The sequence below is a fragment of the Diospyros lotus genome, chromosome 9 (genome assembly GCF_014633365.1).
Source record: "Diospyros lotus cultivar Yz01 chromosome 9, ASM1463336v1, whole genome shotgun sequence".
Taxonomy (NCBI): Eukaryota; Viridiplantae; Streptophyta; class Magnoliopsida; order Ericales; family Ebenaceae; genus Diospyros; species Diospyros lotus.
Window position 1 is genome coordinate 9,354,409 of NC_068346.1, and position 25,814 is coordinate 9,380,222.

General features: G+C 40.4%; 1 protein-coding gene across 2 annotated transcripts in view; it reads right to left on the bottom strand.

Annotated features, from left to right (window-relative positions):
* The window catches only part of LOC127809468 (phytanoyl-CoA dioxygenase), a 62,479-nt gene that overhangs the window by 15,305 nt on the left and 21,360 nt on the right, over positions 1 to 25,814 (bottom strand). The gene's annotated exons all lie outside the window — the stretch shown is intronic.

Consider the following 25,814-nt stretch of genomic DNA (forward strand, 5'->3'; position numbering starts at 1 on the left):
TAAAACAAGTAAAGTAACATGCTAAACAAAGAGAGCAACTGAGTAGGTCCACATCCAATACAAATGATTCAAGCCATGTAATACCCCAGAATTTAATGTAAAGCTTGGATGTTGCAATAAAATGAATAGTATTTAGCAAATGTGAAAAAGAGGTCAAAAGTGTTTCAAATGGAAGTTTAGAGCTAAAGTGTAAACATGAATGGTTTTAGGGCATTAAACCGGACCCAAGTGCAAATATCACAACTTGTAAAAAGGTTAGCTTGTTTCCAACTAAAAGGAATAATTGTAATGATAATTCCTTATCCTAAAAGACATGAGTTAGAGAGATAGGATTGGTTTGGGAATTTTACCCTAAAGTCTCAAGGAAGAAAGATTGTAATGATTGATTTCACCCTAAAAGTCTAAAATGACATAACTTGTAAGACTTGTATTGGCTTGCAAAAGAAGAAGATAATAGAGCTTATCTTAAAGGCCACGTAAGGGTGTATTTGGAGGCTTAGGATTGGAAGGCATGGAGGCTTGCATTGAAAGATAGAATCAAAGGAGGAAAATTTCAAGGTTTGTAATGATTGCTAGGGTAGAAAAAAGGGTTAACTTAGGGGCTAAGAGAAATCTTGAAGATTTGGGATTTGAGAGGCTATATAAAGGGGAAGAGGAGAGGCCACGTGAAGCTAAAGTGTAAGAAAGAAAACAAGAGCAAGAGATCCAAAGAAAAAGCAAAGAAGGAAAGATAGAGACACCTAGTCGAAAAGCCGCAAAATCAGAAGGGAATTCGAAAAGGTAAGCCAATTTTTTTTCCGTAGGGTCGTAGAGCACGAAAAGGGGAGTCCATAGGTTTAAACGGAAAGTGAATCGGGGTTAAAATGAATGAGATATAGCCGTTTTAATTTTTAGGGCAGAATCCGTAAGAAGGAAGGAGACGGCGCGTGCATCACACGCGCCAGCCGCTGCTGCGTGTGGCCACCCTTTTGGTGGCGCGTGAGGGCGCGTGGCAGGGCCTCTTCCTCTTTAATTTTGTGGTTTTGCTCCTTAAATCATTCTCTATGATTATATGTAAAAATATCTTTGATTGGTGACTTGAACTATATGAAACTGCAGCTAAACCGGGCTAAAATTCGTATAAACGGTGAACCGTTAAGACCAACAGCTAGTGTGAGTGGTTTCTTGTATTATTTGTGCTTCATATTGATCATTCTTGATTTCATTTGTGAGTGGTTCTTATGCATGCTCCTTGATTCCTATTGATCACTCTTGGTTTTCTCTTATGAACGATTGTTGCTTACATCTCATGTTTCCTTACTTTTGAGCGTTTCTTTCCTATTTTGCTTGCATCACGAAGTTTGTTGTTATGGTTCATCGATGGGATTAAACATGACTACTCTTGCACGTAGCTTGTGGTTTGCATATCATATTTTCCTTGGTTTGTGCACCGTGCCTACAGGTGAGGCCGTGTTTACTTGATATTCCTTAGTTTGTACATATTCCTTCTGTTTTGTCTTCCACATGTTATTTGGTGATAGTTGCTATCAGTGGATCGGGAACTTGTATATGATGGTTGGTCGCTTGTTGGAGAAGCGTCACGATGATCGGGGATGGGGCGATCCCGTGCCTAGAGGTGAGGCATGAGGGGTTGGACCACGATCACGTGCCTACAGGCGGGGCTGAGACGTTTCACATAAGTGCCGGCAAGGATGATGGTGACTCAGGGAGACTTCTTGTTATATTGCATTTTGCTCTTGCATGCGCTGTTTTTTTCTTTCTTACAACTCACTTAGATGTAACAATCTAACTCGGGTGTTTCATACTCCTGGGACATTCAACATCCCAGGTATCTCAGCGTGTTAGGTACCCAGAGATAAGCAAGAGAAATAGATCATGTATGAAATGCAATTATGCAAAATGGAACCTCCTTTGTGGAAGCCATGCCAGGGTGTTGCAATCACCCCCGCGCACGCCATGCTCACCTCAAACACACATATGTGACTCCAAGAGCCACTCATGGCGGCCACTAGCTTGCCACAAAAAATCACATGCCATGAAGTGATGAAACAAGTAAAGTAACATGCTAAACAAAGAGAGCAAGTGAGTAGGTCCACATCCAATACAAATGATTCAAGAAATGATCAATATGAAACACAAATAATGCAAGAAACCACTCACACTAGTTGTTGGGCTTGACGGTTCACCGTTTGTACGAATTTTACCCCGGTTTAGCTGCAGTTTCATACAGTTCGAGTCACCAATCCAAGATATTTTTAAATATAATCATAGAGAATGATTTAAAGAGAAAAATCACAAAATTACAGAGGAAGAGGCCCTGCCACGCGCCACCAGAAGGATGGCCACGCCCGGCCACGCACAGTAGCGGCTGGCGCGTGTGATGCACGCACCGTCTCTTTCCTTCTTACGGATTCTGCCCTAAAAATTAAAACGGCTATATCTCATTCATTTTAACCCCGATTCACCTTCTGTTTAAACCTATGGACTCCCCTTTTTGTGCTCTACAACCCTACAGAAAGAAAATTGACTTACCTTTTCAAATTCCCTTCTGATTTTGCGACTTTTTGACCAAGTGTCTCTATCTTCCCTTCTTTGTTTTTTCTTTGAATCTCTTGCTCTTGTTTTCTTTCTTACACTTTAGCTTCACGTGGCCTCTCCTCCTCCCCTTTATATAGCCTCTCAAATCCCAAATCTTCAAGATTTCTCTTAGCCCCTAAGTTAAACCCTTTTTTCTACCCTAGCAATCATTACAAACTTTGAAATTTTCCTCCTTTGATTCTATCTTCCAATGCAAGCCTTCATGCCTTCCAATCCTAAGCCTCCAAATACACCCTCACGTGGCTTTTAAGATAAGCTTTATTATCTTCTTCTTTTGCAAGCCAATACAAGTCTTACAAGTTATGTCATTTTAGACTTTTAGGGTGAAATCAATCATTACAATCTTTATTCTTTGAGACTTAAAATTCCCAAACCAATCCTATCTCTCCAACTCATGTCTTCTAGGATAAGTAATCATTATTGCAATTATTCCCTTTGGTTAGAAACAAGCTAACCCTTTTACAAGTTGTGATATTTGCACTTGGGTCTGGTTTAATGCCCTAAAACCATTATTGTTTACACTTTAGCTCTAAACTTCCATTTGAAACACTTTTGACCTCTTTTTCACATTTGCTAAATACCATTCATTTTATTGCAACATCCAATCTTTACATTAAATTCTGGGGTATTACACCAATGATGCCTCCGTAAGGGTTCTTTCCATAGTTCCTTTCTGAGAGTTCTCCTTCTCTTCGGAAGAACTCCTTCCCCGAGAGGATTTTCTTTCCGGAAGGTTCTTCTTCTCTCCGAAAGGACTACCTTACTAGCCAATCCTTTGGGCATTGAGCGACGGTTTCCCCTGCCTTGAACAAATTCTATTGTCGTAGTTTCCGAGCTACAACAACATGTTAGGCAAAATGGGCTAGTTTGGCATGTTAGGCAAGGTGTCTAACCTTGTTGACTATCTTACCTTGCATCCTCTATATATACCCATTCACTCTTTTTGTATAGTCATCCCTAGTTAAAAGGATCATCCAAGCTTGAGAGGATCCAGAGAGAGAATGTGTGAGAGTTTTTTGTAACAGAGAGTTTCTTATGTAAATACTTTGTTAAATTTATTCTAGCGAAATAGATTTGGTTTTTCTCTCATTTTATCTCTTCATTCGTTGTTTATATTCTCTGGATTTCCCAACAAGTGGTATCAGAGCATCAAGTTTGAGTATTGGTGAGAGAAATTGAAGAACAAAGCTTTTGTTCTTCAAACTCGAATTTTTCGAACACGTCGAATTGGTATATTTATCATACCAAAAGACTCCTCATGCCAAGATGAGAACGCTAGAATTTTTAGCAGGTCAAACGAAGCCTGCACGCACCTACACATGCCACCTAAAGATCAGTGCGTAAAGACCACGCGCGGCTAGAGGTTGAAGACAACCATGTGGCTGCCACGTCAGCATACGACTTTGGCAAAATTGCAAGTTGGTCCCTGAAGTTTTATGGAATTATAGTTTGACCCCCTAAACTTTCAGAAATTATACTTTGACCCTTGAACTTTTTTGAAATTGCAACTTAGCCCTTGAACTTTCAGAAATTATACTTTGACCCCAAAAGAGTCAAATCTGCCATTTTCGACCCTTCCAAATGCAACGGTGCACTCTATTTTGGAATAATCAACTTTGATTTTGATCAAGTTATTGTTAATAGAGGAGTCAACATCATCATGAGCTATGATAAAGCTCATTTCCACCAACTATACACTATGGAGACCTCGGATGGAAGACCTTCTCAGTTGTAGAGATTTGTACAATCCTTTGGAATTATTGGGTGTAAACCCTGATCCTTCCAAGGAAGCAAAGTGGAAGAAATTAAACTGAAAAACTATCGATTAGATCCGGCAATGAATTGATCATAGTGTCTTCCACCATGTCGCGCAAGAAACAGACACATATGCCCTCTGGGCGAAGCTAGAGGAAATGTACTAGCCCAAGACCGCTCGAAACAAAGCCCTGTTAATGAGGCGATTAGTCAATCTAAACTTGAATAGTGGAATTTCAATTGTCAAGCACACAAGTGAGTTCTAGAGGTTGGTAAACTAGTTGTCGTCTGTAGAGATGCTGCTTGGGGATGAAATATAAGCGCTCCTACTTCTCAGTTCTCTTCCCGACAGATGGGAGAATCTAGTAGTCTCTCTCAGCAATTTGGCCCCAAATGGAAAACTTACCATGCCCATGGTTAATGATGCCCTGTTTAACGAGGAGGCCAGAAGAAAGGACATGAGCACAAACCAAACTCATACCCTTGTAACAGAGAATATAAACAACAAATGAAGAGATAAAATAAGAAAAAAACCAAATCTATTCCACTAGAATAAATTCAACAGAGTATTTACACAATAAACTCTCTGTTACAAAAACTCACTCTCTGGATCCTCTCCAGCTGGAATGATCCTCTTAACTAGGGATGACTATACAAGAAGAGTGAATGGGCATATATAGGATATGTAAGGTAAGATAGTCAACAAGGTTAGACACCTTGCCTAACATGCCAAACTAGTCCACCTTGCCTAACATGCCAAAATTGCCTAACTCCCTAACAAAACAAAGATGCCTAACTCTCTAACAAGACAAAGATGCCTAATGGTGGCTGGACTTCTTCAATTCTCTCCCTCCAATCATATCTGGATCAATTGTTATCTATCAAGCATCCCAGCTATGTCTCTGCATCGCTCTAACTTTTCTTGAGTAACAACTTTTATTAACATGTCAAATGGATTCTCAGGTACTTAAAAGGTACGCCAAAAACATGTCTTTGTTACAGGGGAGCTGATCCAATCTTGGAAGGATATACGGATGCAGATATGGTGGGAGATCTTGATGGTAAAAAATCTACTTCGGGATTTCTCTACACTTTTGCAGGGGGAGTCATCTCATGGCAATCAAGATTACAGAAGTGTGTTGCTCTATCGACAACAGAAGATGAATATATTGCAGTAGTAGAAGCTGGAAAAGAAATGTTGTGGTTAAAGCGCTCTCTTCAAGAACTTGGGATCATGCAAGAGGACTACAAGATACATTGTGATAGTCAAAGTGCTCTAGATTTAAGCAAGAATTCAATGTATCATTCTCGTACAAAGCACATTGATATTCGCTATTATTGAATACGCGAAGTGATGGATCAACAAGAGACTAGTAAATATCCATACGAAGGAGAATCCAGTTAACATATTAACAAATGTTGTTACTCGAGAAAAGCTAGAGCTATGCAAACATAGCTGGGATGCTTGACAAATAACAATTGATCTAGATATGGCTGGAGGGGGAGAATTGAAGAAGTCCAGCCACCATTAGGCATCTTTGTCTTGTTAGAGAGTTAGGCATCTTTGTCTTGTTAGAGAGTTAGGCAACCTTGACATGTTAGGCAAGGTGAGCTAGTTTGGCATGTTAGGCAAGATGCCTAACCTTGTTGACTATCTTACCTTGCATCCCCTATATATACCCATTCACTCTTCTTGTATAGTCATCCCTAATTAAAAGGATCATCCCAACTTGAAAGGATCCAGAGAGGGAGTGTGCGAGAGTTTTTGTAACAAATAATTTCTTGTGTAAATACTCTGTTGAATTTATTCTGGTGAAATAGATTTGGTTTTTCTCTCATTTTATCTCTTCATTCGTTGTTTATATTCTCTGGATTTCCCAACAGGTGGGTGCCATGTAACTTTATAAGAAACAGAAGTCATATTTATTGATGTTATACCTGCTCTAATATCCAGCTACTTCTATAGGTTACTTAACAAATGCTAGAACATTTTTTAATCTCCTTCACCATTTTCCTCCAAAAACATTCAAGCAGTAAGTAGAGCTAGGGTTTTCTGCATAACTCATACTAGTATAAATCTACTCTATGAACTTAAGGATCAATTGTAAATTTGGGAGGTGTCTTTTGTTGTGTGTGTGTGTATATGTGCCTGTGTGTGTGTGTTGTCCCACGCCGATGGTGCAAAGGAGATGTTAAAAGTATGCGTACTCCTTCCTTGCACTTGGAGTTGGGCCCCAAGGGGCACTCAAATTTTGCGAGAGGGCGAGCTCCTATGCTCCCGTGCGCAACGCCGTTTGTTCAATTAGTCGAAACAATATTATATATATTTTTGCTACCTGGTGGATTTAATTTTTTGGAGAGTTTCAGATTTATTTAATTGTTTTTGGGATCCAATCAGTTTGTGTTTAATTTATAGCGCGCGCTTAGTTTTCCTAATTTTCCTCCAATCGTCTGGCAGTTTATGGCGCGGTTTATTGCTGGGTTTTATGGCGCGACCTTTCAGTGTCCTGGGTATCAGTATATATAGTGGGGCCTCTGTCTGGTCTGCACTAAGCTTATGATTTTCGAGTTTCCTCTTCCTCTGTTGTGAGTTCTTGGGTCCCTTAGAGCAAATATCAATCTAAGTTCTGTCAGCTCCGGCCGTTTGTGGTTGTCGTTCTGTTGGGAGAGATCGTTTCATCTTGCTAAGACAATAGTCGGAGTCTGCTTGCCACCAGTGCAGGGCATTTACTGTCTTCAGGACAGCACTAGGCGCGACTTGATCTGCTCCTATCCCTCGATCTTCTTGTCGTTCCAGTTACAGCGGTGACCGTAGATACTTCCTGGGCATTCGCCATTTGCGCCTCCGAGGTCCCCTAGTTTGCTATTCTCACCGCTCCGATTTACTGCTACTGTCCATATATATAGATATATGTTCATTGGTGCTGTTAAAGATTACGGTTGTTGATTTCTTGTTGTAATATCCATAAACATACTGCAATATTTTACTGCTATAATTTGCATACATTTACTGCAATTGTTGCGATATATCCAACAATCTGAAGACAGTAAACATGGTCACCAACGCTGCTGTTGCCACTGCTCCTATTACTATCTCTACCGTTGCTGTTGGGCTGACCGTAAAGGCGACTCCTCATGTGGAGAAACCACAGCAATTCAACGGCGAGGACTTTAAGAGATGGCAACAAAAAATGGTGTTCTATCTCACCACGTTGAACCTCGCTCATATTCTCAAGGAAAAGTGTCCAATCACTTTCGAGGAAGACATCACTACAAAGACTATAGCTGCTAAAGAGGCGTGGATGCATTCGGATTTCCTTTGTCGGAACTACACACTGAGCGGACTGGCAGACGTTGTACAACGTCTACTACATTGCCTATCAAACGTCCAAGTAGCTAAATGAGAAGCTCTGGACAAGAAATACAAACTAGAGGATGCTGGCATCAAGAAGTTTCTCGTGGGAAAATTTCTAGATTATAAGATGGTTGATACCAAGTTGATTATCAACCAAATGGAGGAATTGCAAATTATCATTAGTGATTTGCACAGTGAGGGAATGGTCATTAATGATCATTTCAAGTCGCGGTTGTGATTGAGAAATTGCCCCCTTTGTGGGAAGACATCAAGAATTATCTCAAACATAAGCAAAATGAGTTGTCCATGGAAGATCTAGCTCTGAGCATAGTTCTGAAAGGCACGAGGCGAGATACACCTTTGCGAAGTGAGGCGCACCATTAAGAAAAAAACTCAAAATCTTATAAAATCATAAAAAAAACTATCAAATTATCAATAATAACACATGCATATCATTAATGATTCATTATCTTCAAATTCTAAACTAACATCATCAAAGTTGATTCATTCATCATCATGCAAATTCTAAACTAGAAATATCATCAAAATTCAAACTTAAAGTCTCAAACTCAAACAAGTACCAATCATCATGCAAAGTTCTAAATAAACAGATAAACACTACAAGTCCACAATCAAGAAAATGTTTTCATTTTGAAAAATGCTATTTTTCTAAGTCTGGAAGATTAGTGCATTATAAGGAGACATATAAGAAAATGTTTTCATTTTGAAAAACTATCTCCCGATATTTTGATAGCTAATATTCATTGTTATTAAAATGATTTTTAATGAATTTTTCAAGAAATAGTAGATATGTATTTTGGGGGTGGTAAAATCGTTAAATCCCGAGTTTGTACTAAAACCAAAATTATATTTTCTTATTGTTATGGATTTTGATTTTTTAGATATTTTTATTGAATCCAAATGAGGGATACTTTCTTATTTACATTTATGTATTAAAGTAAATGGAAGGTAAAATATAAATAAAAGAAATGTAAATAAGTTATATGTTGTAATGTATACATGCTGGAACCAAGAAGAGGGAAGGAATTGGGCTGCCCAAGTTTTAAATTAAAAGCAATTTCATGAGGCACGCCTCTCACCTCACTGTGCAAGGCGAGAGCCTCATTGAAATCGCCGAGCCTCAGCCCAGGCGAGGCGCAAAACTGGCGCCTTGCACCTAGGCGCGCCTTTAACAACTATGGCTCTGAGACTCCGCATAGAAGAGGACAACAGAAAGGGAGACAAGATCTCTCACAGGTTTGAAGCTAGGGCCAACATAGTTGAGGCTCCAAGGTCCGAACCCAAGAGGTAACAGGCTAAGAAAAAGAGCGAGCAATTGAGTCCTAGGAATAATTCCATTAATAAGTGCATGCAAGGCAGTTGTTGGGTGTGTGGAAAGATGGGTCACCAAGCTATGGACTGCAGGCACAAGAAGGGACAAAGCTCCGGCAACTACCAGCGCAAGGCTAGGCCTAGTCATGCCAATATGATCGAAGATGACAACCTTGTTGCAGTTGTCACTGATGTTTGTATGGTTTCAGACAACAAAGTCTGGTGGGTGGGTCGACACTAGGGCTACACGGCACGTTTGTGGGGACAAGACTCTGTTCACCACGAATGAGAAGTCGGATGGCACTGAGAAGTTGTATATGGAAAATGCTTCAGCTTCTACTGTGGAGGGAAAAATAAAGGTCTTGTTGAAGTGGACCTCTGGGAAGATACTTACCCTCACTGGTGTGTGCCATGTGCCAGAGATTCGAAAGAATCTAGTTTCTAGAACCCTGCTGAACAAAAATAGGTTCAAACTTGTATTTGAGTCAAATAAATTTAATTTGACTAAAGGGGATATGTATGTGAGAATGGGCTATCTGCATGATAGGATGTTTAAACTGAATGTACTAACTCAAGTTCCAAAGAATAATAAAAAAGAACAATCCTTTTGTTTATACTGTTGAGTTGTGTGATGTTTGGCATTCTAGGTTAGGGCATGTCAATTATTGTTTTTTACAATGAATGATACATTTAGGATTATTGCCTAACTTTAACATTGATAAGAGGCACAAATGCAAAGTTTGTGTTGAATCAAAGTTTGCTAGAAAGCCATTTTCATCTGTGGAAAGAGATAGTGAGTTACTTGATTTAATTCCCAATGACATCTGTGACATGAAAAGTACTCTTACAAGAGGCAGGAAAAAATACTCTTATCACATTTATTGATGACAGTAGTAAATATTGCAATGTATATTTGCTACATAGTAAAGATGAGACCTTAGATGTATTTAAAACATATAAGGCAGAAGTTGAAAATCAACTTGAAAAGAAAGTGAAAGTGCTAAGATCAGATAGAGGTGGTGAATATGAATCATTGACTCTTTCTGAGTTTTGTGAAGTTCATAGTATAATCTATCAAACCACAACACCTTATACAACACAACAAAATAGTATAGTTGAAAGAAAAAACCAAACCTTGAAGGACATGGTTAATTGTATGCTAAATAGTTCGGAGTTATCCCATAACTTGTGGGGGAAGCTATGTTTACTGCAAATTTAATATTGAATAGAATTCCACGTAAGAAGACTGACAAGTCTCCTTATGAAGTGTGGCATGGAAATCAACCCTCTTACAAAATCCTAAAATTGTGGGGGTGTCTAACAAAGGTGCAAGTTCCTTTACCAAAAATGACTAAACTTGGACCTAAGACTATTGATTGTGTTTTTATTGGCTATGCCTTGCATGGTACTGCCTATAGGTTCCTTGTGGTAAAATTAAAAATTCTTGATATTAACACCACCACCATTATAGAATCTATTGAAGTTGAATTCTTTGAGAATATATTTCCTTTTAAGAAAGCGAGACACAATGATGGTGGTTCCAAAAGAAATTATGAAGCGAGTTTCTCAAAATGTCAAGATAATCAGGAAACTGACATTGAACCTAGAAGAAGCAAAAGAGCTCAGAAAGCTACTTCATTTGAACCAGATTTTATAACTTATACGTTAGAGGATGAGCCTCAAACATTTAATGAACTTATGTCATCTTCTAATGCTCCATATTAGAAGGAAGCTATCAATGATGAGATAGAATCCATTATACAAAATAATACTTGGGTATTAGTTCACTTACCTCCTGGAAGTAAGCCAATTAGACGCCAATGCATCTTCAAAAGAAAATTGAAGGTTGATGGCACTATTGATAAATATAAAGCCTGTTTAATAGCTAAAGGCTATCGTCAGAAAGAAGGGCAAGATTTCTTCGATACCTATTCTTCGATAACGAGGATCACATCTATAAAGATGTTGATTGCTATTACAACATTATATAATTTGGAAATTCACCAAATGGATGTAAAGACTGCATTCTTGAATGGAGATTTAGAGGAAGAAGTCTATATGGAACAACCTGAAGGGTTTGTTGTAAAGGAACATGAAAAGAAAGTTTGTAAGTTGATAAAGTCTCTTTATGGGTTGAAACAAACATCCAAGCAATGGCATGAGAAATTTGATCACACTATGTTATCAAATGGGTTTAGGATAAATGAGTGATAAATGTGTTTATGTTAAAATCATAAATTACGAATGTGTCATTGTGTGCTTGTATGTGGATGATATGCTAATATTAGGCACTAACAGAAGTGTCATAGAATCCACAAAGAGAATGCTGAATTTTGATTTTGACATGAAAGACCTTAGTCTCGCTGATGTTATTCTTGGAATTTGAATAACAAGAAATTTAAAAGGATATGTATTTTCTCAATCACACTATTTCCTTTGGGGTGATGAATATGCACTAGCTACTTCAGGAGGACACTCCTAGTGGGTTGTGCCACAACAATAGCTACCTGTTCTTTGCTCAGATTGAAAGTCAGAGAGAAGAGTAGAAGAAAATGAGGGGGGGTTATTTCAAAGGAGGCTAAGCTCACTCCAAGCGCATGCCTCGACTAGGAAAGAAAAATGAGGCATTGTTTGAGATTGAGGACGCAAGGCGGTTGCTCGGGAAAGAAAGGAGAGAGTTTTTGGTGCGAAGAAGCGCACAATGATACTGTGCCTGTTTAGTTTCCGGATGCGGGCAGTGTTATTAAAGGTGCGCCTAGGAGCAAGGCACACCCTGGGCGCCTGAAAGCCTTCCAGGCAGGCGCAGACCAAAAGGCACGCGCCTTGGGCTTTTTAGCTGTTTTTCAAGCTTTTTATTTTACTGTTTGTTACTTTATTTAATTTTTTACTGTTTAGAGTTTAAATTTATTGCTTCAACTATAAATTTGACACTAAGTAAAAAGGCTACTACTTCAAATACTCCAATTGAATTTGAACTAGATGAAGATGGATAGGGAGAATTGAACAAATTCGAGGCATGTGATAACAAAATACAACATTAAGTCACCAAAACAAACAAAGATGCAAATTCGAGTCTAATATAACCTACTAAAAAAATGTATGAAACTATCATCACACTTCTAAACCATAGAAATCATCCAACAAGAGGAGTAGATGATGTGGAAGAAGATATTAGAGATGATGCTTATAATGATGAAAATATAGAAATATTTGGTCTTTAGAGTGATTTTTTTTATAACATGTATGTTAAAATATTATTAGAAGTTAAGACCTATTTTATACTTTTTTTCTTCAACTATATTTTTATTTTATTTTTTTTATTAACCTCCGCCTAGTTCCACCAGGCTTGCGCATTACGCCTCAGGCTCCAAGACCCTCGTGCGCCTTAATACGCTTTGGGCCTTTAATAACACTAGATGCGGGGTCTATAAATAGTCGGTGGTCTCTAAGGGTCCCTACTATCCCGCCGCATTGAGAAAGATTAGCACATAGGGCTTGTCTCGAAGAACCTCGATTCTTAGAGGAACAATTACCCAACACGATTTTCTCTTGAAGGGATTTTTGCTAGATAATGCGTTGCTTCTTAAGGATGAAAGAACACATTGCAAAAAAGCGCACCTAGGAACAACGAACGAGGGTTGCTAGAGAGGAGGGTTCGGGAAGCCTTTCCCAAAGCAAAAAGTCGAGACAAAAGGCTAGGTGTTGAGGTTTGCCTAGAGTTTTTCGATTAGAAGATCAGTGAGAGTTATTAGACAGTTAGGGTTTTTTAAGCCAAAGTGTAATTAATGTAAACTTTGGAGTCTAACTATAAATTCCCTATAATTGTTAGTTTTAAAGGGATTCTGCCTCCTCTATAAATAAGAGGGCAAGGCGGCAGTCGAGGATCATCTTCTGCTTTCTTTTCAAGTTCTTGCTTACTATTGTGAATATCTTTGTTCTAGAGAAAGTGAGACTTGTGTATTGACTTCTTGGGCTTTTTTGGAGTGAACAAGGGATTGTACTTGAGCAATGGGATTGTATGAGGGCTTGAGTTTTGTACTGATCAGTTTCTTCTCAATAAAAGATGCTCGATTGAGGTGTTGGACTGCTAGATGTAGAGCCAATTAAATTAGCTTGAACTAGGATAAATCTGTTATGTCTCCTTTATGATTTGATATTTTCAATTCTGTTAATTACTTTCTGTTGTTCATTTTCTGTTCTTATAATTCCGCTACATCCATGAGTGTTGGAGAGGGTTTATGAGAAAGTTTTCTCGCCTAAGGGTATAATCTAAGAGTCCTAAGGTTAACTAGTGTTATTAAAGGTGCGCCTTGATACCAGGGACAAGCCTGGCGCTTGAACCGAACCAGGAAGGCGATATCTACCCAAGCGCGCCTGGGCACACCCAGGCCCTCAGGCGCAGCCTTGGGCTAAGGCATGTCAAGGCTGCGCCTGGTTTGTTTTAATTTAATTTTAATTTAATTTAGTTTAATTTTAGTATTTCTTGCTATATTTTAATCAAATCTAATCCTAATTCAAATTATACCTAAATAAAAGAAAGCAAGATATTCTGAAAAGTTGAAACAAAGGGACTTAAGATAGAAGAAATCTCAAAAGTCAAGCTTGCAGTTATCCTCTCCTCTCCCTTCTTTGCTATTCTCGACTATCCTCTCCCTCAGACGACAGTAATGGCACAGCTCCAAGACAACCAAAACTCCTCTCCCTTCTCGGCTTTCCTCTCCCTTTTTAAACGGACGGCTGCAACGGCACAACCCTCTTTTCTCGCTCGGCTCTCCTCTCCCTATTCAAACAGATAACACAGCCACCCTTCTCGACTCTCCTCTTCCTCTTCAAACGGACAACACCCTTCTCGGCTTTTCTTGCCTTCTTCAAACGGACAGCACAGCTCCACAACTTGTCTCCTTTCTCGACTCTCATCTCTCTTCTTCAAACAGACAGCATAGCTACTGCAATATCTACCTTCTTGGCTCTCCTCTCCCTTCTTCAAACGGACGACCCAGCTTTAGGTAGCAACGGGAAACAACAAACATCAAACAAAGGAAACAACAAAAGGTTTCCAGGTATGTTTATTCATTTTTGTCTCCTCTCTTTATTTATTTTCTAGTTTCGAGTTACAAGTTTCAACACAAAAGGCAGCAAACCAGCAACTGTTGATTTCTTATTGTTTTTGGATATTTGTTTCTTCTTGGAGGAGTTATTTTATTACTCCTAACAGTTTATTACTATTCTATAAATAGAATAGTGGTCAGCAGCTCTCAGTAGCATAAGCTGCATGGCTACAATGACCCTTAGGCTTTAGCAATTCTGCCAGTTCAATACTGTTCATAAATAGAACAGTGGTCAACTACATCAACACTCAGCAACATGAGCTGCATAGCTACAATGGCGAATGACCATTTGCAGTATTTTTTTTTTTTTTCCTTAAGATGGTCTTTAGAGTGGTATTGTTGTTGACATGTGAATCTTGCAAGAATCAAAATTTTAAAATGTCATCCAACACTATTGATCCTAATCCTCATAGTAGCTCTACTGGTAGAAGAAAAGATCTAGCATGGAAATATCATAGTTTGGTAAATCCCAAAGACCTTAACACTTTCAAATGTAATTTTTGTGGGAAATTAACTAAAAGAGGTGTATACCGAGCCAAACAGCACCTTGCTAGAGGTTATAGGAATGTTGAAATTTGTTCAAAATGTCCTCCTCATGTTAGAGACGAAATTATAGTTTATGTCAAAAAAGAAATGGAAGAATAACTTTGATGATATGCCAGATTTTGATGATATTGACACACTAGGAGATGATGTTGATGAAATGGATGTAAGGGCCTTCCAAAGCCATGGTAAAAGCCCTATGTAAGGACAAGGGTCATCTATGCAACAAAAAAAACAAAGGCAACAGCAAAAAGGGCCTCTTGATTTGTTTTTATCTGCTAAACCTAAAGTGAGTAATCAAAAGGAAAGCAAACTACAATAGAAAGTCATGTCAACAAAGAGTTGAGAGAGAATGCATGTGTTTGGTTCAGTAGATAGATGTATGAAGCTAGTATACCATTTAATGCAGTCAATTATCCTAATTTTAAGCCAATGATAGAGGTTGTTGGGCGAGCTGGTCCAGGAATGAAACCCTCAAGTTTTCATGAGGTTAGAGTACCTTATCTTAAGAAGGAGGTGGAACACAAAAGAAATTATGAAGAGTCATAGGGAGGAATGGTCAAGATATGGATGTACAATCATGTGTGAGAGTTGGAAGGATAAGCGAGATAGGTCTTTGCTCAACTTTTTGGTAAATAGTCCAAAGGGGAGTGTGTTTATTGAATCTATTGATACATCTTCCTATGCTAAAGATGGAATGAAACTTACCAATTGCTTGACCGATTTGTGGAAGAGATAGGAGAAGCAAATGTCGTTCAAGTTGTAACTGATAATGCTTCAGCTAATGTTCTAGTTAGTAAGTTTTACTTTTACTAATTTATTTTTTTCTTTTTAACTTTTACTAAAATTAAGGACTAATTTTTTCCTTGAATTAATGTCTTGTTGGAGAATTCTTAATGACTAAGCACAAGAATTTGTATTGGACGTCGTGTGCTGCCCATTGTTTGGACTTGATGTTGGAGGATATTTTTAAAATTCCTAGACTTAAGAGCACATTTCAAAAGGCATGTTCAGTCAATGGAAACTTATATAGCTCTGCACAAGTATTAAATATGATGAGATCATTTACACAAAAAAGAGAGATGCTAAGACCTGGGAAAACACGGTTTGCCACAGCTTTCCTCATCCTTTCAAAATTTCATAAACAAAAAACTAATTTGAGGAAGATATTCACTTCAGAACAATAGACTAAATCTAGATTTTCAAAGGAAACACGAGGTAAGCAAGCAGCTCAAACAGTGCTCCAGGAATCATTTTGGAAAAATATTCTTTTTGCTCTCAAGGTGTCTGGGCGTCTTGTCAAGGTGCTTAGAGTGGTGGATAATGAAGACAAACCTGCTATGCCTTATATTTATGAGGCTATGGATAAGGCAAAAGAAGCCATTGCAAAATCTTTTGATGATGAGAGCAAATACAAGAAAATATTTGAAATCATTGATGAGAGATGGAATGTTCAGTTGCATCGTTCTTTACATGCAGCTGGATATTATTTGAATCCATTATTTTTTTACTCAAATGAAAGTATTAGACAAGACAACGAGGTTATTGAAGGGTTGTATGCTTGCATAGAGAGGCTGGTTCCCACTGTAGAAGTGCAAGACAAACTTTCGAAGGAGTTGAGTTTTTATAAGAATTTTGAAGGGTTATTTGGCAAACAAATATGTATTAGAGGAAGGAATCAATTATCACCAGGTAACATGGTTTTCTAAATTATCTAATTTAGATTATATCAATAATTTATATTTTTAATTGCTAATTTGTATGTGTTTTTCTCAGTTGGTGGTGGTCTCAATTTGGTACTGGAACCCCTAATTTGCAAAAGTTTGCCATGAAGATTTGTAGTCTCACTTGTAGCTCTTCAAGCTGTGAAAGAAATTGGAGTATCTTTGAGCATGTAAGCATTTCAATCTAATTAATAATATTAAGTATTAACTAGATGATTTCTTATATCTTTTAACTTACTAATTCTAATTTAATTATTATGGCAACTTCATAACAAAAAGAGAAACCGATTGGAGCAACAACGTCTTAATGATTTGGTATTTGTGAAATATAATAGAGCTTTGAGACGTCGCTTCAATTTACGTAAATCAATAGATCTCATTTCCTTGGATGAAATTGATGAAGTAATGAGTGGTTGCTTGGGACAATTGACCAACTTGATGAGTCAAATAATGAACTTGTGCATGAGGCAATGATTTGACATGGGCTGATGTTTCTAGAGCTTCCGGTGTTGAAAAAGCTCACTATGCAACTAGATCAAATGCTCCAACTCCAAATTTGACAAAGAGTAGAAGGGGGGCTACTACTTCAAATGCTCCAATTGAACCTGATGAAGATGAAGAAGAAGAGAGATATGATGTGGAAGAAGAGGATATTGGAGATGATGTTTCTGATGATGGAAATATGGGAATGTTAGATCTTGATGTTGACAATGAGGATGATTTTTAGATTATCTAATCTTAATTAAGATTTAAGATCTACAAACCTCTTTTGGATTTAATCTAATTTTAGTCAAAGACTTTTCTTACAAATTTTTTTAACTTCTGTGATACTTATATTTTGGTTGCTGAAATATGTTTGGATTTGTTGTGCTGGAATTCACAGGTATGTAACTTGTTTTAATGTTTATTTCTCTTAGTAGTTTGCACATGTTGAATTTTTTATTTTTTTTATAACATGCTTGTTAAAATATTATTAGAAGTTATGACTTATTTTACATCTTTTTCTTCAACTATGACATATATTTTTATTTTATTTTGTTTTTATTAATTTGCGCCTAGTTCCACCAGGCTCGCGCCTTAGACTCCAAGACCCTTATGCGCCTTGCGCCTTTAATAACACTGAGGTTAACATTAGCTTCTCGCACCAACCAACGTTGATCCCTCCACCGACAATCCCACAGCCAATTGAAGAAGCTCGTGAATTAGCAAGGGGAGAGCCTTTAGGATCCTCACAAGGCATTATTGCCTTTACAGAACAACTCGAAATGGAGATGGCGGAATAATAGGCGTGGCCAAACACGAAAATTTTGGAGAAGCGTTGATTTCTGGGAATGATGAGGTGTCCTTCGTGGCAGTTGGAATGTCAAGACAAGAAGATACTAGAGCTGGAGGATCCCTGGTAGCTACCGATTTTGCTAAAGATGCCTTCCATTCAAGGGGAGATGATTTTGAACGATGGTCGTTGACTCAGTGACAAAACTTTTCGTACTTGTTGTTAGGAATGCACCAACGCTTAGTGAATCATGCAAGAGAACAACTGTGGTTTTCAAAACTTTTCAAAAACACACACATGTAGTAGAAAGGATACAAAATAACCCTTGCAAGACTTAGTATAGACAGCTATAAGCATAAAATAAAACATCAAAATGAAGAACCAAAGTAACCATTACCTCACTCCATTGAGATGTTGTCAGTTGCGCTTGTGATGTAAACTTGAACTCTTATGAACATGAGTAGTCTTCTTCCAACAGCTTTTGCCAAGTTGGTCCACTTCGATACCTATTTCTTTGGCTGACCAAGCCAACCCCTTTAGCTGTAGGGGACCAAATCGATCCACACCTAGGCAACACCAGAACCCTTTGCCCCATGCACATGCTAGACAAGCGAGAACAAATGTGACTCCAAGCTATGCTAGGTTCTTGATAGGCCGCCGGTGCACCGAACCTATCAAAGACGCAGCAAGCAGCCAAAGGCATGAAGATGGGAGTAAGGGGGGGTCCGCACATGCAGGTGTAACAACCAGCATGTGCGCATGGGAGGGGTAGAAATGTAATCCACATTGCTGAGAGAATAATCAGCATGTGAATGGGGAATTCAGTTAGAGAGGTGGCAGGGAGAGGTATAAGTAGGAGGGGAGGAGAGAGAGAGAGGTAGTTGTTTTTTGATAGAGAATTGGGAGAGTTAGGGCCTCTCGAATGCCCTGTTTTATTATTGTTTTTCTGCTGAAAGGTATTGGAAACTATTGATATTGGATTGCTATTGGAATTCTATCGGGATTCCTATCAATTTGGTATCAGAGCCATTCTGAACCTGATGGTGAACTTGACGGAGAGAGTTGGTGAATTGGAGTCGAAGATGGAAGGAGTACAAAGGGGAGTCGAAGACATTAGAGGGAATGTCTAGGCGGTGGAACGCAATGTAGCGGTGATACTTGAACAGTTCGCCTTCATGCGAACGAAGTGGGACGAGCAGAAGTGGGAGAGGAAGAACAAGTCCAAAGAGCGAGAAGGACCTTCGGAATTCACCATGGATTCCGAAGTAACCCCTAGGGTTGTGGGGGGTTGCGACTCAAAAGGGGGTATCGGGGGCAGGTACCGGTCGGACCTACGTGGAAGACGATTGGAGATGCCCATTTTCGAAGGAGAAAATCTGGATGAGTGGATTTTTCGAGCCGAGAGGTATTTTGCTGTCAACCAACTAACGGACGAGGAGAAGATAGAATCCGCAGCCCTGTGTTTCGAAATAGCAACACTGTCTTGGTTTCAATAGGAGACAAGACGAAGAGGAATTCGGAGTTGGGAAGGCTTGAAACAAGGAATTCTGGGCCGATTTCACCCCACTCAAGAGGGGTCGCTAGAGGAGCGTTTCTTGGCTCTTCGGCAGGAGGGATCGGTGAAGGAGAATCGCTTGAAGTTTGAGACCATGGCCGCGGCAGTGCCTGATGTTCTTGAGGCATTTTTGGAAGGCCAATTCATCAATGGCCTCAACCCAGAGATAAGGGCTGAGATCAGGGTGTTGCAACCACGGGGGCTCAATCAAATTATGGTGGTGGCTCAAAACATTGAGGACAAGAACGTTACTCTTCAGAATTGCCATCGGGCAACCGGACCAACCAGGAGCGGATATTCCATAACACCCACGATCGCGAGTCAGATGTCACCAGTTCCAGCGAAGAGTTTGGGTTCCTCCCAAAAGTCAATAAATCAGCCAAGCCCCAGGTTTCACTTCGCTGAAATGGTGGCAACTTCCCTTTCAAGAAGCTTAGTGAGGCTGAGTGGAAGGCAAGGCAAGAGAAGGGCCTTTGCTTCCGCTGTGATGAGAAATATTCGATTGGCCATAGGTGCAAGAACAAGGAGCTCCAAGTTTTGATTATTTATGACGAAGAAATGGGCGAGGCTGCGGCAGAAGAAGAAGCCGTGCAGGGGAGCGATGAAGGGTTGGGATATGGGGGAGAGGTGATTGAATTATCCATGAATTTGATTCTGGGAGTAACTACACCTCAAACGATGAAGCTAAGGGGACTCATAGAAGGGCAGCCGATAGTAGTTCTGGTGGATGGAGGAGCAACTCACAACTTCATAGCATCTGAATTGGTGCAACGCTTGAGTTTGCCGAGGATAGAAACGGTTGGGTATGGGGTGATAATGGGTACTGGGATGGCTGTTCAAGAAGCAGGAGTGTGCAAAGGGGTGAAACTGACACTTGATAACCTACAGATAGTGGAAGATTTTCTTCCCCTTGAGTTAGGAAGTTCTGATGTCATTCTTGGCATGAAGTGGCTGGCTTCGGTGGGGAAGACGAGTGTGGATTGGAGGAATCTGACCATGAAGTTTCTAGTGGGGGGAATGACCGTGACATTGTAGGGTGATCCTAGCCTAAGTAAGACATTAGTCTCCCTAAAAGCTATGATGAAGGCGTTTAAAGAGAATGGGGAGGGAGTGCTGCTGGAAATTGGAGAGGTGGCTGTCGAGTACAATGAACTGCAAGTGGGACTGCCCCGAAGTTTGAAGGAATTATTGGCTGAGTTTGGAGGGGAGTTTTCCAGCCCGGAGGGATTGCCACCCACCAGAAATAAAGACCATGCCATCAATCTTCTACCCGACACTTCCCCAGTTAGTGTTCGGCCTTACCACTACCCGTATCTTCAAAAAAATGAGATCGAAAAGATGGTACGTGAGATATTGGCAGCTGGTATTATTAAACCAAGAGTCAGCCCCTATTCCATCCCGGTGTTGCTCGTTAAAAAGAAGGATAGGGGATGGAGGTTTTGTGTAGATTACCGGGCTCTCAACAAGGTAACAGTTCCCGACAAGTTTCTTATTCCAGTCATCGATGAGTTGCTGGATGAACTACATGAAGCAAAGGTTTTTTCAAAATTGGATCTCAAATCTGGTTACCACCAGATTCGAGTCAAGACTGGAGACGAACCAAAAACTGCATTTCGAACACACGAGGGCCACTATGAATTCCTCGTCATGCCTTTCGAATTGACGAATGCCCCGGCCACCTTCCAATCTTTAATGAATGATGTATTTAGGGAGTATTTGCGTCGGTTTGTGTTGGTATTTTTTGATGACATTTTAATTTATAGCCAAAATTTTGAATAACATTTGCAGCACTTGCGTTGTGTGCTGAAGATGTTGGCTGCAAATCAGTTGTTTGCAAACAAGAAGAAATGTTCATTTGGGCAGTTGGAGGTTGAATATCTTGGCCATGTCATCTCCCAGCAAGGCGTGTCGACTAATCGCTGCAAGGTACAAGCCATGTTGGACTGGCCTACGCCCACTTCCTTGAAGGAATTGAGAGGATTCCTTGGTCTTACGGGGTAGTATGGAATATTTGTCAAGGATTATGGCAAGTTGGCGTGGCCCCTCATCGAGAAACTAAAGAAAAACAATTTTTGGGGGGATGGGGAGGCTGAACGAGCATTCCAGCAGCTCAAAACAGCAATGGTGTCGCTGCCAGTTCTAGCACTACCGGACTTCGATCAGCCCTTCATAATTGAGTCTGATGCTTCAGGGCAAGGGTTGGGGGCGGTGTTGATGCAGAATCTTAGGTCGGTTGCGTACTACAGCCATGCTCTTAAACCATCGGAGAGAAAAAAATCGATTTACGAAAGGGAGCTGATGGCCATGGTGTTTGCAATCCAGAAATGGAGACATTACCTCTGGGGAAGGAAGTTCATAATAAGGACAGATCAAAAAAGCTTGAAGTTTTTATTTGAGCAGCGAATGGTGAGCCCGGAATATCAAAGATGGATGTTGAAACTGACGGGCTTTATTTTGAGATACACTACCGGCTGGGGTTGGAAAACAAGGCTGCAGATAATCTTTCGAGAATCAATCACCCAGCAGCCCTATTCGCACTAACGATTCCAAAGGAGGTGCAACTCGATCAGTTGGTCCAAGAGGTGGAGAAAGATGCTTATTTACAGGGAATCATAAGAAAGTTACAGGAGGATCCGGCTCTCCGCTCAGATTTCTAGCTAGTGGGTGACCAGCTCCTTTACAAGGGGCGGTTGTTTCTGCCTAAGGGTTCTTCCCTAATTCCATTAGTGCTCCATGAGGGTCACGATGGCAGTGTAGGGGGTCATTCCGGGTTCTTGAAAACATATAAACGAATTGCAACGAGTGTTTATTGGGCTGGTATGAAGCGGGACATACGTCAATATGTGGGAAATTGTGACGTTTGCTAGCAAAATAAGTATGAGTCTTTAACGTCAGGGGGTCTTTTACAGCCTCTTCCGGTTCCTGGCCAGATTTGGGATGATATAGCTATGGATTTTATTGAGGGGTTACCGAGATCAGGCCATATGAATTCTATACTTGTGATTGTAGATAAACTCAGCAAATATGGACACTTCATTGGTCTCAAACACCCATTTACAGTAGGAACAGTAGCTGGGATTTTTGTAAAAGAGGTAGTGCGGCTGCATGGTATGCCTCGGTCTATTGTTTCGGATAGAGACAAGGTGTTTATGAGCCGTTTTTGGGATGAGTTGTTTCGGCTTCAAGGTACTAAGCTTAATCGTACTACGGCCTACCACCCACAAGCGGACGGGAAAACGGAGGTTCTCAACCGGACCCTAGAGACGTATTTGCGTTGTTTTGCATCAACAAGACCTATGGGGTGGTATGTGTGGCTGCCATGGGCTGAATTGTGGTATAACACATCATACCACACTGCTTCAAAGGTTACTCCCTTCCAAGCTATTTATGGGAGGGAACCACCAACCTTGATCAGGTTTAACAAGGGATCAACCCAGGTATCTGTCGTAGAACAGCAACTGATGGAGTGGGATTTAGCATTGGAAGAACTCAAGGACCAGCTGGTAAGAGCTCAAGCAATCATGAAGAGGGGGGCTGATCGAAAAGAAGGGATGTGCAGTTTGAGATTGGTGACTTCGTCTATTTGAAACTAAGGCCGTATAGAAGGAGGTCCCTAGCTGCCCGCCCTAATGAGAAGCTAGCTCCTCAATACTATGGGCCGTTTGAAATTGAGCGGAGGGTGGGACTGATGGCTTATAAACTTAAACTACCAGCCCACTGCCATGTTCACCTTATTTTCCATGTGTCTCAGCTAAGAGAGGCCAAAGGAGAGGTGGGAGCAAGGGTGCAGATTCCCCTCCAACTGCAGGCTGACTTAGAAATAAAGGTTGAACCAGAGGCAGTGCTGGGAGTTCGGCCTAGAAAGGGTTCTAACTTATGTGGGCTGGATATCTTGATCCAGTGGAAAGGCTCACCACCGTTAGAGGCAACTTGGGAGCCCTACAACATGATTCAGCAACAGTTTCCAACTTTTCACCTTGAGGACAAGGTGAAAGTGCGGGAGGGGAGTAATGATAGGCCGCCGGTGCACCGAACCTATCAAAGACGCAGCAAGCAGCCGAAGGCATGAAGATGGGAGTAAGGGGGGTCCGCACATGCAGGTGTAACAACCAGCATGTGCGCATGGGAGGGGTAGAAGTGTAATCCACATTGCTAAGGGAATAATCAGCATGTGAATGGGGAATTCAGTTAGAGAGGTGGCAGGGAAAGGTATAAGTAGGAGGGGAGGAGAGAGAGAGAGAGGTAGCTGTTTTTTGATAGAGAATTGGGAGAGTTAGGGCCTCTCGAATGCCTTGTTTTATTCTTGTTTTTCTGCTAAAAGGTATTGGAAACTATTGATATTGGATTGCTATTGGAATTCTATCGAGGTTCCTATCAGTTCTCCTCGGATGAAACCAAAGTCATCTCACAACCCTTTGGAATAACAAAAAAAAATGAGCGAGAGGAGAATATGAGGTGATTGAGCAAGAAGAAGATGGACGGCAAAAAACTAAGAGAAAAGGGGGTAGCGGGTTTTTGCTTCCTTTCCAAAAATCTGATGATGGGGAGGGAGAGAATCGAACGTGCTTCGCAAGATGCTTTTTTCTCCTTTTCTCTCTTATTTAATGCGTCTCAAATGCAAGTGATTACTTCATGCTCTGCCGATTGAAACGATGGATGAAAAGCACGTGAGATCAAATCTCGTCTAATAAAACTCTCAATCATTTGAGACAACCAATCGATAGTTTCAAGTAAACTGTCGACTGCTTAAGAACACTGTTGACCGTTTCAAGCCTTTCTTTCCAAGTTTCACCAAATTGTGCTGGAAATGTGCTCAAATTAAGGGAGATTTGACTTTGATCCTAGAATATTCTAGGATTTATGTTTTATGTAAATATAGTAAGTAAAAGATGTAAATTATGATGCTGTCTATATTTAGTTTATTTCTTTCCTTCTTTGTTCATAATCCTCTCTTTAAAAGAGGATGTTGTTCTTGCTTATTTGTATCAATCAAGCTATATTATCCTTGATTATTAGTTCTAAGATGGTATCAGAGCCTCAGATTAAATCTCAACCATCCATTACCTAGGCCCTTTGCCCTTTGCCCTTTGCCATAACTTGCGACCGTCGGAGCCTTTCTATTGGCCGCTGAAGCTCAGAGCTGGCCACTTTTAGTCAATCGGTTGTGGCCACCCAGATCGCCAGCCGTCACTGCTCTCGGGACTACAAGTCGTTGCTACCCAAGGTCGTCTTCTCTCCATTGTCAACCGCCAAGATCATTTCTACCTCCTGCGAGTGCAAGTTCTCTTTGGACGAGATCGTTTCAACCGCCAGATCGTTTCAGGAAGGAGACACCCACTTCGATTGGGTTTGCTTCAGCCACCGATTGCTTGCAGCCTCTCTGCCTTGACCGCCTACTGCTTGCTTCAGCCATCGATTGCTTGCGGTCTCTTTGCCCTGGCCACCTACTGCCTTGGCCATCTTCCAGATCTTGGTAACCCTATTGTTTCTTCTTGTCTTTTTTCTTTCCACTCCCAAGTGATAAGCTATGTCGGAAGTTACTTCTGAAACTACCCTAAACCCTACTGCTACCATCCGAACAAAAATTCCAGCAACCCAGCCAAACCATTCTAGCACCCATTCTGTCCAAATCACCACCATTCATTTAAATGGTGATAATTTTCTTCATTGGTCTCAATCTGTCCGGATGTATATTCGCGGGCAAGGAAAAATTGGCTACATCATTGGAGACAAGAAGGAACCTGCAATAGATGACCAAGCACATTCCATTTGGGATGCTGAAAATTCTATGGTCATGACTTGGCTGGTCAATTCTATGGATGAAGATATTAGTTCCAATTATATGTGTTATCCTACTGCTAAGGAATTGTGAGATAATGTAAATCAGATGTACTCTAACCTAGGTAACTAATCTCAGGCTTTTGAGTTAACTCTGAAGTTGGGAGAGATTCGACAAGGAGATGATTCTGTTACTAAGTACTTCTATTCTTTGAAGAGATTGTGGCAAGATCTTGACCTCTCCAACACTTATGAGTGGAAACCTACTGAAGATTGCAATCACCACAAGAAAATGGTTGAAGATGGTCGTATTTACAAGTTTCTTGCTAGTTTTAATATCGAGTTTGATGAGGTGCGAGGGAGGATTATTGGCCGATCTCCCCTTCCTCCTATTGGTGAAGTATTTGCTGAGATTAGAAGGGAAGAAAGCCGAATGAGTGTCATGCTTGGCAAAAAAACTGTTGGTGAGTCGATTGAAAATTCTGCGTTGTTTACTGATTCTACTACCTTCAAGGCTGCAAATTACCAGCGTATGAGCAATGAACGGTCTCGGGTCTGGTGTGACCATTGCAACAAGCCACGCCATACTCGTGAGACCTGCTGAAAAATTCATGGCAAACCTACAAATTGGAAGAGCAACAAGCAAGGAGACAAGGGCAGTAACCGTGGGGTCCCTACTGCGAATGAGGTTGACACAAGTCCCTTCAACAAAGAGTAGATTGATCAACTCTTGAAGCTGTTACAATCCAGTTCCTCATCTGGTATTCCTAGTGTTTCCTTGGCACACACAGGT